Below are 16,560 nucleotides of genomic sequence, written 5' to 3'. Positions count from 1 at the left end.
TTTTTGCAGGAAAGGTTCTCTCTAAATGGGAAGGTCCTTACATTATCGAGGAGGTTTATTGTTCCGGTGCCATAAAAATCAACAACGCCGAGGGCACTAATTTGAAGGTAGTAAACGGTCAAAGCATCAAACATTATATCTCACGTACTCCCATAAATGGTGAGACCAATATAATTAATACCATAACACCGGAGGAGTACATAAGGGAGACTTTCCAGAACGTTTCAGACTCCGAAAAGGAATACGTATGTGGTAGGTAAGTAAACCGACTCCAAAATGTTTCCAATGGCAATTTTTTCCATTTTGGAATATTTAAAAAATTAGGAAAATTAAAAGTAGTCCGAAGAGCGCATGAGGAGCGGCAAGGCAGGGGCGCCCCTGTGCCTTGTGGCCACCTCGTGTGCCCTCTGGACTCCGTGTTCTTGTGGAACACTTCTTTTGGTCGATAAAAAATCATTATATAATCTCCCAAATGTTTTGATCACCGTACCACGACGAAACCCTCTGTTCTTGTTTCGAGCTGTTTTTCTGACAGATCTAGATTGCCATGACGTCTCCAAGCGCCCCCAAGGACAAGTTTTACGAGAAGGTCATCAACCCTTACCTCGTGGAGGTGCTGCAACACCCTCAAACTATTGAGATGCGTGAGGGGGTGCTACACATCCGTGATGCTGAAGGGCCAAAGAAGACCGGAAGCGTGGACGCAAGGCTTGAAGCAATGGAGCAGCAAGTTTTCAAGTGCCAAGGGATGGTGGAACATGGACTCAACGCCAATCACTTGATGATCGCGGAGTTTACCCGTGACCACAAGTTGGATGCCAAGAACATCGGAGAGGCCATCCTCAGGCTTCATGAGAGAATCGAGCATCTCCAAGCCCAGATCTATGACCTGCAAAACTAAAACTGTGAGTATGAATACAGATTTAAGAGGATGAGTTTGGCTACAGATTTGAAGATCCCGGAGGCTCGTTCATCCTTTACGATGGTGAACCCATGCCTTGGAAGATGGAGGATAAGATTCTTTCATCATCAACAACTCCATCATCACCACCTCTGAATAATGAGATCTAAATATATGGGTATGGGCACTCCCCTTGGCAACTGCCAAGCTTGGGGGAGGTGCCCCGGTATCGTATCACCATCACACCTTTACCTTTATCGGTTTTCTTAGTTCAATCCTTTTGGTTATATCTTGATCTAGTAGAATAAAGTTTTTAGTATGATCTTGCTTTGAGTTTTGTTTTGAGATCTATCTAAGTAATCGAGTCCCTGAGTTATATAATAAAGAGTAGTTTTGAGTTGAGGGCTTTGCTTTCGTGCTATGATCTTGAAGGAATAAAATAAGAGAAAGAATAAAAATATCATGTAATGATCTTATGGAGAGTGACGACTTCACATATAAGGAGTATGATGAATAAAATTTGTTGAGAGTTGACAAACATAATTTTGGGCATTGTTGCAATTAATAGGAAGTAATAAAGAAAGAGAGGTTTCACAAATAAATATACTATCTTGGACATATTTTGTAATTTTGAGCACTCATTAAAATATGACATGCTAAAAAGTTGAGGTTGGACAAGAAAGACAACATAATGGGTTATGTTTTCTTATATCCAAATAGAAGTTATATTGTCATGGATCCTCCAACATGTTGAGCTTGCTTTTTCCTCTTATGCTAGCCAAATCCTTTGCACCAAGTAGAGATACTACTTGTGCATCCAAATATCCCTAAAACTTGTTTTGCCATGAGAGTCCACCATACCTACCTATGGATTGAGTAAGATCCTTCAAGTAAGTTGTCATCGGTGCAAGCAATAAAAATTGCTCTCTAAATATGTATGATCTCTTAGTGTGAAGAAGATAAGCTTTATATGGACTTGTGATATGGAAGAAATAAAAGTGACAAACTGCATAATAAAGTTCCTTATCACAAGCGACAATATAAAGTGACGTTCTTTTGCATTAAGATTTTGCGCATCCAACCATAAAAGCGCATGACAACCTCTGCTTCCCTCTACGAAGGGCCTATCTTTTACTTTTATCTTCTACTTCTATACAAGAGTCATGGTGATCTTCACCTTTCCTTTTTACACCTTTTCTTTTTGGCAAGCACTATGTGTTGGAGAAAGATCCAGATATATATATCCACTCAGATGTAGGTATCCATAAAGTGTTATTGTTGACATTACCCTTGAGGTAAAAGGTTGGGAGGCGAACCTATAAGCCCCTATCTTTCTTTGTGTCTAATTGAGGCTTTGAACCCATAAGTATCGCGTGAGTGTTAACAATTAGAAAAGACTACAAGATGGTTGAGTATGTGGACTTGCTATACAAAAGCTCTTACATTTACTCTTTCCGATATTATGATAAATTGCAATCGCTTCAATGATTGAGATTATAGTTTGTTGGTTTTGAATAAAGTTTCTGATTCATACTTTACCTTGTGAATGAATTGTTACTTTGACATAAGAAATTATATGACAATATATGTTGTTGTTCTGAAGATGATCATGATGCCCTCATGTCCGTATTTTATTTTATCGACACCTCTATCTCTAAACATGTGGACATATTTATCAATTTCGGCTTTCGCTTGAGGACAAGCGAGGTCTAAGCTTGGGGGAGTTGATACGTCCATTTTGCATCATGCTTTTATATTGATATTTATTGCATTATGGGCTGTTATTACACATTATAGCACAATACTTATGCCTTTTCTCTCTTATTTTACAAGGTTTACATGCAGAGGGAGAATGCCGGCAGCTCGAATTCTGGAGTAGAAAAGGAGCAAATCCGAGAGACCTATTCTACAAAACTCCAAAAGTCTTGAAAATCTACGGGGAGTTATTTTGGAATATATAAAAAATATTGGACGAAGAAAGCACCAGAGGGGACCCTCCAGGCAACCACAAGGGTGGGGGCGCCCTACTCCCCTAGGCGCGCCCCTGCCTTGTGGGCCACCTGGCAGGCCCTCGATGCCCATCTTCTGCTATATGAAGGTTTTGTCCTGGCAAAAATCAGGAGGGAGCTTTCGGGATGAAGCGCCGCCGTCTCAAGGCGGAACTTGGGCAGAACCAATCTCGGGCTCTGGCGGAGCTGTTCTACCGGGGAAACTTCCCTCCCGGAGGGGGATATCATCGTCATCGTCATCGTCATCACCAACGGTCCTCTCATCGAGAGGGGGTCAATCTCTATCAACATCTTCACCAGCATCATCTCCTCTCAAACCCTAGTTCATCTCTTGTATCCGATCTTTGTCTCAGAACCTCAGATTGGTACCCGTGGGTTGCTAGTAGTGTGGATTACTCCTTGTAGTAGATGCTAGTTGGTTTATTCGATGGAAGATCATATGTACAGATCCTTAATGATAATTAATACTCCTCTGATTATGAACATGAATATGCTTTGTGAGTAGTTACGTTTGTTCCTGAGGACATGGGAGAAGTCTTCTTATAAGTAATCATGTGAATTTCGTATTCGTTCAATATTTTGAAGAGATGTATGTTGTCTCTCTAGTGGTGTTATGTGAACGTTGACTACATGACACTTCACCATTATTTAGGCCTAGGGGAAGTAATTGAGAAGTAATAAGTAGATGATGGGTTGCTAGAGTGACAGAAGCTTAAACCCTGGTTTATGCGTTGCTTCTTAAGGGGCTGATTTGGATCCACATGTTTCATGCTATGGTTAGATTTATCTTATTTCATAGTTGCGGATGCTTGCGAGAGGGTTTATTCATAAGTGGGAGGCTTGTCCAAGTAAGGACAACACCCAAGCACCGGTCCACCCACATATCAAATTATCAAAGTAACGAACGCAAATCATATGACCATGATGAAAACTAGCTTGACAGTAATTCCCATATGTGTCCTCTGGAGCACTTTGCTTTATGTAAGAGTTCGTCCAGGTTTGTCCTTTGCTACAAAAATGATTAGGCCACCTTTCTGCACCTTAATTACTTTTGTTACTTATCACCCGTTACGAATTATCTTATCACACAACTATCTGTTACCGACAATTTCAGTGCTTGCAGAGAATACCTTGCTGAAAACCGCTTGTCATTTCCTTCTGCTCCTCATTGGCTTCGACATTCTTACTTAAAGAAAGGACTACGATAGATCACCTATACTTGTGGGTCATCAGCTGGCAATAGACCTGCTCGGCCAGGCCATGGAGGAATGCGTTGGAAACATCCAACTGATGCACCGGCCATGCACGGGACACCGCAAGCTGGCGGACGGTGCGAATCGTGCCCGGTTTGACAACCAGGGAAGAAGTGTTGGTGAAGTCCACTATTACCTCTTGAGCTTGCGTTGGTTTTTCCCTTGAAGAGGAAAGGGTGATGCAGCAAATAAGAGTAAGTATTTCCCTCAGCTTTTGAGAACCAAGGTATCAGTCCAGTAGGAGACAATCCACAAGCCACCGAATACCTGCACAAACAAACACCAACTTGCACCCAACGCGACAAAGGGGTTGTCAATCCCTTCACGGTTATTTGCAAAGTGAGATCTGGTATAGATGGATAAGCGGTAAAGTAATATTTTTGGTATTTTTGGTTTATAGATCAAAAAGTAAAAGATTGCAAAGAAAGTAAATAGGAAACTAAAACTATAGATCGGAAACTTGTATGATGGAAAATAGACCCAGGGGCCATAGGTTTCACTCGAGGATTCTCTCAAGATAGAAAATATTATGGTGGGTGAACAAATTACTGCCGAGCAATTGATAGAAAATCTCAAAGTTATGACGATATCTAAGGCAATGATCATGAATATAGGCATCACATCCATATCAAGTAGACCGAAACGATTCTGCATCTACTACTATTACTCCACACATCGACTGACTCCTGCCTGCATCTAGAGTATTAAGTTCATAAGAATAGAGTAACACATTAAGTAAGATGACATGATGTAGTGGGATAAACTCAAGCAATATGATGAAAACCCCATCTTGTTATCCTCGATGGAAACAATACAATACGTGTCGGTTCCCCTTCTGTCACTAGGATTGAGTAATGCAAGATTGAACCCAAAGCTAAGCACTTCTCCCATTACAAGAAAAACCAATCTAGTTGGCCAAACCAAACCGATAATTCGAACAGAGTTGCAAAGATATCAGATCATGCATACAAGAATTCAGAGGAGATTCAAACAATATTCATAGATAAGCTGATCATAAATCCACAATTCATCGAATCTCGGCAAACACACCGCAAAAAAGTATTACATTGAATAGATATCCAAGAACATAGAGGAGAACATGGTATTGGGAATCAAAGAGAGAGAAGAAGCCATCTATCTACTAGCTATGGACCCCTAGGTCTGTGGTAAACTACTCACGCTTCATCAGAGAGGCAATGGTATTGATGTAGAAGCCCTCCGTGATCGAATCCCCCTCTGGCAAGATGCCGGAAAAGGCCCCTAGATGGGATATCACGAGTACAGAAGGTTGCGGCGGTGGAAAAGTGGTTCCGTGGCTCCCCCGGAAGGTTTTGGGGTATTTGAGAATATATAGGCAGAAGAAATAGGTTGGTGGAGTCACGAGGGGCACACAAGGGTAGGGGTGCGCCCTCCATCCTTGTGGTTGCCTCGTGGCTTCCCTGACGTGTACTCCAAGTCCTCTGGATGTCTTCTGGTCAAATAAAAATAATCGCGAAAGTTTCATTCTGTTTGGACTCCGTTTGGTATTCCTTTTCTACGAAACTCTGAAACAAGGAAAAAACAGGAACTGGCACTAAGCTCTCGGTTAATAGGTTAGTCCCAAAAATCATATATAATAGCATATTAATGCATGTAAAACATCCAAAACAGATAATATAATAGCATGGACCAATCAAAAATTATAGATATGTTGGAGACGTATCAAGTATCCCCAAGCTTAATTCCTGTTCGGCCTCGAGTAGGTAGATGATAAAAACAGAATTTTTGATTTGGAATGCTACCTAACATATTTATCAATGTAATTCCCTTTATTGTGGCATGAATGTTCATATCCGTATGATTTAAAACAAAAGTTTAATATTGACATAAAAACAATAATGCTTCAAGCATACTAACAAAATAATGATGTCTTCTCAAAATAACATGGCCAAAGAAAGCTTATCCCTACAAAATCATATAGTCTGGCTATGCTCCATCTTCATCACACAAAATATTTAAATCATGCACAACCCCAATGACAAGCCAAGCAATTGTTTCATACTTTTGATGTTCTCAAACTTTTTCAACTTTCACGCAATACATGAACGTGACCCATGGACCTAGCACTATGTGTGGAATAGTAGGTGGTTGTGGAGAAGACAAAAAGAAGGAGATTGTCTCACATCAACTAGGCGTATTAATGAGCTATGGAGATGCCCATCAATAGATATCAATGTGAGTGAGTAGGGATTGCCATGCAACAGATGCACTGGAGCTATAAGTTTATGAAAGCTCAAAAAAAAACTAAGTGGGTGTGCATCCAACTCGCTTGCTCACGAAGACCTAGGGCAATTTGAGGAAGCCCATCATTGGAATATACAAGACAAGGTCTATAATGAAAATTCACACTAGTATATGAAAGTGACAATATAGGAGACTCTCTATCATGAAGATCATGGTGCTACTTTGAAGCACAAGTGTGGTAAAAGGATAGTAGCATTGCCCCTTCTCTCTTTTCTCTCATTTTTTATTTGGGCCTTCTCTCATTTTTTTGGCCTCTTTTTTCGTCCGGAGTCTCATCCCGACTTGTGGGGGAATCATAGTCTCCATCATCCTTTCCTCACATGGGACAATGCTCTAATAATGAAGATCATCACACTTTTATTTACTTACAACTCAAGAATTACAACTCAATACTTCAAACAAAATATGACTCTATATGAATGCCTCCGGCGGTGTACCGGGATGTGCAATGAATCAAGAGTGACATGTATGAAACAATTATGAACAGTGGCTTTGCCACAAATACGATGTCAACTACATGATCATGCAAAGCAATACGACAATGGTGGATCATGTCACATAGACGGAACGGTGGAAAGTTGCTTGGCAATATATCTCGGAATGGCTATGGAAATGCCATAATAGGCAGGTATGGTGGCTGTTTTGAGGAAGGTATATGGTGGGTTTATGGTACCGACGAAAGTTGCATGGTACAAGAGAGGGTAGCAATGGCGTAAATGTGAGAGTGTGTATAGTCCATGGACTCAACATTAGTCAAAAAGAACTCACATACTTTTTGCAAAAATCTATTAGACATCAAAACAAAGTACTACGTGCATGCTCCTAGGGGGATATATTGGTAGGAAAAGACCATCGCTCGTCCCCGACCGCCACACATAAGGAAGACAATCAATAAATAAATCATGATTTGGCTTCATCACATAACGGTCCACCATACGTGCATGCCACGAGACTCACAAACTTTAACACATGTATTTCTCAAATTCACAACTACTCACTATCATGACTCTAATATCACCATCTTTATATCTCAAAACAATCATAAGGAATCAAACTTCTCATAGTATTCAATGCACTTTATATGAAAGTTTTTATTATATCCCTCTTGGATGCCTATCATATTAGGACTAATTTTATTACCAAAGCAAATTACCATGACATTTTTAATGACTCTCAAAATAATATAAGTGAAGTGCGATAGTTCATCAATTTCTATAAAATAAAATCACCGCCGTGCTCTAAAAAGATATAAGTGAAGCACTAGAGCAAATTTGCCTAGCTCAAAAGATATAAGTGAAGCACACATAGTATTCTAATAAATCACGATTCATGCATGTCTCTCTCAAAAGGTGTGTACATGAAGGATGATTGTGGAAAAATAAAAAGCAAAGACTCAAATCATACAAGACGCTCCAAGCGAAACACATATCATGTGGTGAATAAAAATATAGCCTCAAGTAAAGTTACCGATAAACGAAGATGAAAGAGGGGATGCCTTCCGAGGCATTCCCAAGCTTAGGCTCTTGGTTGTCCTTGAATATTACCTTGGGGTTCCTTGGGCATACCCAAGATTAGGCTCTTGCAACTCCTTATTCCATAGTCCATCAAATCCTTACCGAAAACTTGAAAACTTCACAACAAAAAACTCAACAGGAAATCTCATAAGCTCCGTTAGTATAAGAAAATAAATCACCACTTTTGGTACTGTTGTGAACTCATTATTTATTTATATTGGTGTAATATATACTATATTCCAACTTTTCCATGGTCCACCGATACTAGCCATAGATGCATCAAAATAAGCAAACAACACGCGAAAAACAGAATCTGACAAAAACAGAATAGTCTGTAGCAATCTGGAGATTTCGTATGCTTCCGTAACTCCAAAAATCCTAAAACATTAGGACGACCTAAGAAACTTGTTTATTAATCTTCTACAAAAATAATAAATATTTTATCGCACTTTGCTAAAAATGAAAACTAATCTCCTGAGCGCAAAAGTTTCTGCTTTTTAGCAAGATCAAATCAACTATCACCGTAAGCTATCCCAAAGGTCTTACTTGGCACAAACACTAATTAAAACATAAAAATCACATCTAACCAGAGGCTAGATACATTATTTAATGCAAAAGAGGACCTAAAAAGCAAGAACAAAAATAAAATTGGGTTTCCTCCCAACAATCGCTATTCTTTAATGCCCCTAGCTAGGCATAAAACACGAATAAATCTAAGTGTTATCATATTTGGTATGCAATCCATAAGTGGCTCTCATAATAGATTCATAAGATAATTTAATTTTCTTTCTTAGAAAGTGTTCTATGCCTTTCCTTAACAGAAACTGAAATCTAATGTTTCCTTCTTTCATATCAACAATTGCACCAATCGTTCTAAGGAAATGTATACCAAGAATAATAGGACATGTAGGATTGCAATCTATATCAAGAACAATGAAATATACGGGCACACAATTCCTATTTGAAACAATAAGAACATCATTAATCCTTCCCATAGGTTTCTTAATTGTGGGATCCGCAAGATGCAAATTTAAGGAACAATCATTGAATTCACGGAAACCTAACACATCACATAAAGTTTTTGGAATTGTGGGAACACTAGCACCCAAATCACACAAAGCATGGCATTCATAATCTTTAATATTAATATTAATAGTAGGTTCCCACTCATCATAAAGTTTTCTAGGGATAGAAACTTCCAATTCAAGCTTTTCTTCAAAAGATTTCATCATAGCATCAACGATATGTTTAGTAAAAGCTTTGTTTTGATTATAAGCATGAATAGAATTAAACATGGATTGCAACAAGGAAATACAATCTATTAAAGAACAATTATCATAATTAAATTCTTTGAAATCCAGAAGAGTGGGTTCATTGCAACTTAAAGTTTTGACATCTCCAATCCCACTTTTATCAATTTTTGCATCAAGATCTAAAAACTCCGAATTATTGAGACGCCTTCTAACTAAAGTTGACTCACCTCCAGTCCCATATTTATCAAGATTTATATTAGAAAACAAAGATTCAATAGGAGTCACATCAATCACTTTAAGATCTTCGTCCTTATTTTCACGGAAACTAGAGGAACACGCTTTTATAAACCAATCTTTTTTAGCGCGCATCTTAGTGGTTCTTTATTTGCACTCATCAATGGAAATTCTCATGGCTTTGAGAGACTCATTGATATCATGCTGAGGTGGAATGATTCAACATCAAGAGAAATTCTACCCACGTTCCTAGCCAAATCATCAATCTTAAGCCGTTTTTCTTCAATCAAAGCATATAAATTCTTTTGCGAACTTATAAATTCTTTAACACTATTCTCAAATTCAGATGGAATCTTATTATAATTTCCATAATAATTGTCGTTGGAATTACCATAATTATTAGAGGAATTACTAGGGAACGGCCTAGGATTAAATTTACCTTTATACGCGTTATTACCGAAATTGTTCTTACCAACAAAATTCACATCCATAGATTAATTATTATTCTCAATCAAAGTAGACAAAGGCATATCATTAGGATCAGTCTGAGCAATCTTGCTAGCAAATAATTTCATAAGCTCATCCATCTTTCCACTCAAAACACTAATCTCTTCTATAGCATGCACTTTTTTACCAGTGGAAGATCTTTTGGTATGCCATTGAGAATAATTAACCATAATATCATCTAGGAGTTTAGTAGCTTCTCCTAAAGTAATTTCCATAAAAGTACCTCCCGCGGCCGAATCTAAAATATTTCTAGACGCAAAATTCAATCCAGCATAATTTTTTTGTATAATCATCCATAAATTCAAACCATGGGTAGGGCAATTTCGTATCATCAATTTCACCCTCTCCCAAGATTGTGCAACATGTTCATGATAAAATTTCTTAAAATTCATAATATCGTTCCTAAGGGAGATGATCTTAGCAGGAGGAAAATACTTGGAAATAAAAGCATCTTTATACTTATTCCATGAATCAATACTATTTTTAGGCAAAGATGAAAACCAAGTTTTAGCACAATCTCGAAGTGAGAACGGAAAGAGCTTTAATTTGACAATCTCATTATCCACATCTTTTTTCTTTTGCATATCACACAAATCAACGAAATTATTAAGATGGGATGTGTCATCTTCACTTGGAAGGCCAGAAAATTGATCTTTCATAACAAGATTCACCAAAGCGGCATTAATTTCATAAGATTCTTCATTAGTAGCGGAAGCAACCAGAGTACTAATAATATCATTGTTGGTGGTATTGGAAAAGTCACAGAATTTGGTATTATCTTGAGCCATCGTGACAAAGCAAGCAATCCAACACAGTAGCACACAAAAAACAAGCGGAGAGGAAGGACGGAAGAGGGGCGAAGAAAAGGCAAATCTTTTTGAAAATCGTTTTAGAAGTGGGGGGAGGAAAACAAGAGGCGAATGGCAAATAATGTAATGCGAGGGATGAAAGTTTATGATGGGTACTTGGTATGTCTCGGCTTGGCGTAGATCTCCTCGGCAACGGCGCTAGAAATTCTTCCTGCTACCTCTTGAGCGTGCGTTGGTTTTTCCCTTGAAGAAGAAAGGGTGATGCAGAAAAGTAGAGTAAGTATTTCCCTCACCTTTTGAGAACCAAGGTATCAACCCAGTACGAGACAACACACAAGCCACCGAATACCTGCACAAACAAACACCAACTTGCACCCAACGCGACAAAGGGGTTTTCAATCCCTTCATGGTTATTTGCAAAGTGAGATTTGATATAGATGGATAAGCTGTAAAGTAATATTTTTGGTATTTTTGGTTATAGATCAGAAAGTAAAAGATTGCAAAGAAAAGTAAATAGGAAGCTAAAATTATAGATCGGAAACTTATATGATGGAAAATAGAAGATTATATGATGGAAAATAGACCCGGGGGCCATAAGTTTCACTAGAGGCTTCTCTCAAGATAGAAAATATTATGGTGGGTGAACAAATTACTGTCGAGCAATTGAAAGAAAAGCGCAAGTTATGACGATATCTAAGGCAATGATCATGAATATAGGCATCACGTCCGTATCAAGTAGACCGAAACAATTCTGCATCTACTACTATTACTCCACACATCGACCGACTCCTTCCTGCATCTAGAGTATTAAGTTCATACGAACATAGTAACGCATTAAGTAAGATGACATGATGTAGCAGGATAAACTCAAGCAATATGATGAAAACTCCATCTTGTTATCCTCAATGGCAACAATACAATACGTGTCGGTTCCCCTTCTGTCAGTAGGATCGAGCACCGCAAGATTGAACCAAAAGCTAAGCACTTCTCCCATTGCAAGAAAAACCAATCTAGTTGGCCAAACCAAACCGATAATTCGAAGAGACCTACAAAGATATCAAATCATGCATAAAAGAATTTAGAGGAGATTAAAATAATATTCATAGATAAGCTGATCATAAATCCACAATTCGTCGGATCTCGGCAAACACACCGCAAAAAAGTATTACATTGAATAGATATCCAAGAACATCGAGGAGAACATGGTATTGAGAATCAAAGGGAGAGAAGAAGCCATCTATCTACTAACTATGGACCCATAGATCTGTGGTAAACTACTCATGCTTCATCGGAGAGGCAATGGTGTTGATGTAGAAGCCCTCCGTGATCGAACCCCCCTCTGGCAGGATGCCAGAAAAGGCCCCTAGATGGGATCTCATGGGTACAGAAGGTTGCGGCGGTGGAAAAATGGTTTCGTGGCTCCCATGGAAGGTTTTGGATTATTTGAGAATGTATAGGCGGAAGAAATAGGTCGGTGGAGTCATGAGGGGCCCACAAGGGTGGGGCGCGCCCTACCCCCCAGGGCACACCCTCTGTCGTTGTGGTTGCCTCGTGGCTTCCCTAACGTGTACTCCAAGTCCTCTAGATGTCTTCTGGTCCAAGAAAAATCATCATGAAAGTTTCATTCCGTTTGGACTTCGTTTGGTATTCCTTTTCTGCGAAACTCTAAAACAAGGAAAAAACAGGAACTGGCACTGGGCTCTCGGTTAATAGGTAGTCCTAAAATCATATAAAATAGCATATTAATTCATATAAAACATCCAAAACAGATAATATAATAGCATGGAACAATAAAAAATTATAGATATGTTGGAGACGTATCATCCACTCCGGCATGCAGCCGGAAACTGCGTAGCACCCAACGGGCCTTGTACCGCACAAGGGTACCGTCGAAGCGTGTCTTGTGATGAAAAACCCATTTCCCTCTAATGATGTAAGCATAGCCGGGGCACGGAACAAGCTGCCAAGTGTGGTTGCATTGCAACCCGTCGAACTCCTCCTACATGGCGGCGAGCCAGTTGGGGTCGCAAATTGTGACCCGAGCTGAGGTGGGACCGACGATGGCGAGAAGGTCGATGCCGCGCACAGGTACTGCTCGGTCGGGTAGCGAGTTTTCGGATGAAGGGCGCTAGTGCACGACGGAGTTGTGATGCCGAGCTATGGGGCCGGCGTCGCAGTGGCCAGGGCGGACGAACCCGAGTCCAGCGGGGCTGCCAAGGTCGGAGGCAAGGCAGTCGATCCCGAGGCGTCCAAACTCGAAGCCACAAGTGTCGGGGCTGAGGCGGATGAGTCCAAGGTCGGGTCGGCTGAGGTCGTACCTGAGGGCGTGGAGGACGCACCAGAGCCGGGCGAGGCGGTGCCAGCTGAAGGCAGCTGTGGGCCTGAGGACGCGCCAGAGCCAGATGAGGCGGTATCGGCCGGTGGCAGCCGCAGGCGGCCTCCACGGGAGCGCGGAGGCAATCGAGACGACAACGGGAGAGGCACACCGAGAGGTGATGATGACGATGTCGGTGTGTCAGCTGGTGGTACCTGCTGCAACAGAAACACTTTCTCGTCAAAGTAAACATGTCTCGAGGTGATCACCCAATGGGAAATGGGATCGTAGCATGCTAGTTCTTGAGCTTGTGTTGGTCTTTCCCTTGAAGAGGAAAGGGTGATGCAGAAAAGTAGAGATAAGTATTTTCCTCGGTTAAGAGCCAAGGTATCAATCCAGTAGGAGGAACACACAAGTCTCTAATGATAACACCTACAGAGACAAACAAATACTTGCACCCAACGCGATAAATGGGCTGTCAATCCCTTCACGGATACTTGCAAGGATGAGATCTGATAGAGATAGGTATAAAATATAAATAAAAGTGCAAAACAAAGTAAAGGTAACTAAATTGCAGCAAGGTATTTTTGGGTTTTTGGTTTTGTAGATCTGATAATAATATGATAAGAATAGACATGGGGCCATAGTTTTCACTAGAGGCTTCTCTCTTGAAAGAACGCATACAGTGGGTAAACAAATTACTGTTGAGCAATTGACAGAAAAACAAATAATTATGATTATATCTAAGGCAATGATCATGAATATAGCCATCACGTTCATGACAAGTAGACCGACTCCTGCCTACATCTACTACTATTACTCCACACATCGACTACTATCCAGCATGCATCTAGTGTATTAAGTTAACAAGAACGGAGTGACACCTTAAGCAAGATGACATGATGTAGAGGGATAGATCCAATCAATATGAAATAAACCCCACCTTTTTATCCTTAGTGGCAATGATACGAATACATGTCATGTCCCCTTCTGTCACTGGGATTGGGCACGCTAGATTGAACCCATTATAAAGCACCTCTCCCATTGCAAGAAAAATCAATCTAGCTGCCCAAACCAAATCAATAGATCGGAGAGAAATAGAAAGCTATCTTAATCATGCATAAAAGAGTTCAGATAAGACTCAAATAATATTCATAGATAATCTGATCATAAACCCATAATTCATTGGATCTCAACAAACGCGCCGCAAAAGAAGATTACATCGAATATATCTCCAAGAACGTCGAGGAGAACATTGTATTGGAGATCAAAGAGAGAGAAGAAGCCATCTAGCTAGTAGCTATGGACCCGTAGGTCTATGGTAAAGTACTCACACATCATTGGAAGGGTAGCAAGGTTGATATAGAAGCCCTCCATGATCGAATCCCCCTCCGACGGAGTACCGGAAAAGGCCCCAAGATGGGATCCCACGAGGATGGAAGCTTGCGGCGGTGGAAAAGTATTTTTTGTGTGCTCTTTGGTATACGGGGAATATTTGGGTATTTATGGAGTTCAGATTAGGGTTGGAGGAGCCACAGGGGGGCCACAAGCCTATCCCCCCCATATGGCGCGCCCTCCGAGATTATCATGGCCTCATGGCTCTTCTAGCCTCCTCCCAAAGCTTTCTAGGTGTCTTCTGGTCCAAGAAAAATCGTCAAAAGGTTTTGTTCTATTTGGACTCCGTTTGGTATTGATTTTCTATAAAAGAGCAAAATAAGGAGAAAAAACAACTGGCACTAGGCACTAGGTTAATAGATTAGTCCCAAAAAATGATATAAAATAGAATAATAATGCATATAAAGCATTCAAGATGGATAATATAATAGTATGGAACAATAAAAAAATTATAGATACGTTGGAGACGTATCAAGCATCCCCAAGCTTAATTCCTGCTCGTCCTCGAGTAGGTAAATGATAAAAACTTAATTTTTGATGTGGAATGCTACCTAACATATTTATCATGTAATCTTCCTTAATGTGGCATGAATATTCATAACCATAAGATTCAAAACAAATGTTTAATATTGACATAAAAACAATAATACTTCAAGCATACTAATAAAGCAATCATGTCTTCTCAAAATATTATGGCTAAAGAAAGTTATCCCTAGAAAATCATATAATCTTTTCATGCTCTATCTTCATCCCACAAAGTATTTATCATGCACAACCCTAATGAAAAGCCGAGCAATTGGTTCATACTTGTAACGTTCTTAAGCCTTTTCAGCTTTTCATGCAATACATGAGCGCGAGCCTTGTATATAGCACTATAGGTGGACTAGAATATGACGGTGGAGGTTGTGTGGAGAAGACAAAAAAGGAGAAAGTCTCACATTGACGAGGCTAATCAATGGGCTATGGAGATGCCCATCAATTGATGTCAATACAAGGAGTAGGGATTGCCATGCAATGGATGCACTAGAGCTATAAGTGTATGAAAGCTCAAAATAAAACTAAGTGGGTGTGCATCCAACTTTCTCACGAAGTGCGCGGGACACCGGCATGGAGTACGCGTGGACTACCCCGGTCCATGGGTTGTGGACGAAGGCCCATAGCGAGGTGGGCACCTGTTGCTGCCGGGAGGGGGCTCGAGGCGCGCTGTTAGGGGCGGCCGGGTGCTGCTGGCCCTTGCGGTATCCCTTGCTGCGGTGGCTGCCGCGATCGGCAGGAGGGGCGGGCGCCGGCTGCTGGGCAGGGAAGAGGAAGCCCGACGGGTGCATGAAGGGGGCGGCCGGCTGCTGTGGAGGAGGCGCACCGCGTGACGTACCAGCGGTGAGGGCGTTATGCACAGCCCGCACCTTCATCTTCTTCATGCGGCGTTCGTCCAACCATAGGTATGCGATGACCCTTGGGAAGGTCGGGTCGGGGATGAGCGTGAGGTTGGATGCCGTATGAGTAAACTCCTCATTGAGGCCGGCAATGAGGGTGCTAAGGAGGAGATCATTGGAGACCTTTTCACCAATGTCGTGTATCTCATCGCAAATACGCTTCAGGCGCATACAATACTCATCCACGGATGACTTATCTTGATGGCACCCGAAGAATTCTTGCAGAAGAAACACAAGCTGCTGGAGATGGTTGTGTGTGAAGAGATCGTTCAGCTTCTTCCACACTGAATAGGCATCATCATCATCCTGCACCCACCGTGTAAAAGAGGTCCTTTGAGATGGTTAGAAAAACCAGCAGATAAGAGTGGCCTTGGTAGCCGATCACTCATGTCGTGTTGCATGGCTGCCACATCGATGGAGACATTGATGTGCTCCTGGAGATAATACTCATGGAAGAATAGGTTGAAGTAGGTCTTCCATGAGTAGTAGGACGAGTTGTCATGAGCGAGAAGAATGGGGATGCGGCCGAGGACGTTAAGTTGCGGAGGTCTTCGACGGAGGCAGGCTCGGGGTCGGCAAAGGGGTTTGAGCCGCCGGAGAGGGTGGAGCTAGAGGCCATGGCGGTAGGGTGGGTTAGGGTTCGGTCGTGAGGAAA

General features: G+C 41.0%; 1 pseudogene; it reads right to left on the bottom strand.

Annotated features, from left to right (window-relative positions):
- Nucleotides 1–15,530: 15,530 nt before the first annotated feature.
- LOC125532857 (uncharacterized) overlaps nt 15,531–16,560 on the bottom strand; it is a 66,511-nt pseudogene continuing 65,481 nt past the window's right edge.

Source organism: Triticum urartu, chromosome 1A (genome assembly GCF_056163025.1).
Source record: "Triticum urartu cultivar PI428250 chromosome 1A, HENAU_Tu73, whole genome shotgun sequence".
Taxonomy (NCBI): Eukaryota; Viridiplantae; Streptophyta; class Magnoliopsida; order Poales; family Poaceae; genus Triticum; species Triticum urartu.
This window is presented reverse-complemented; position numbering and strand designations above follow the sequence as displayed.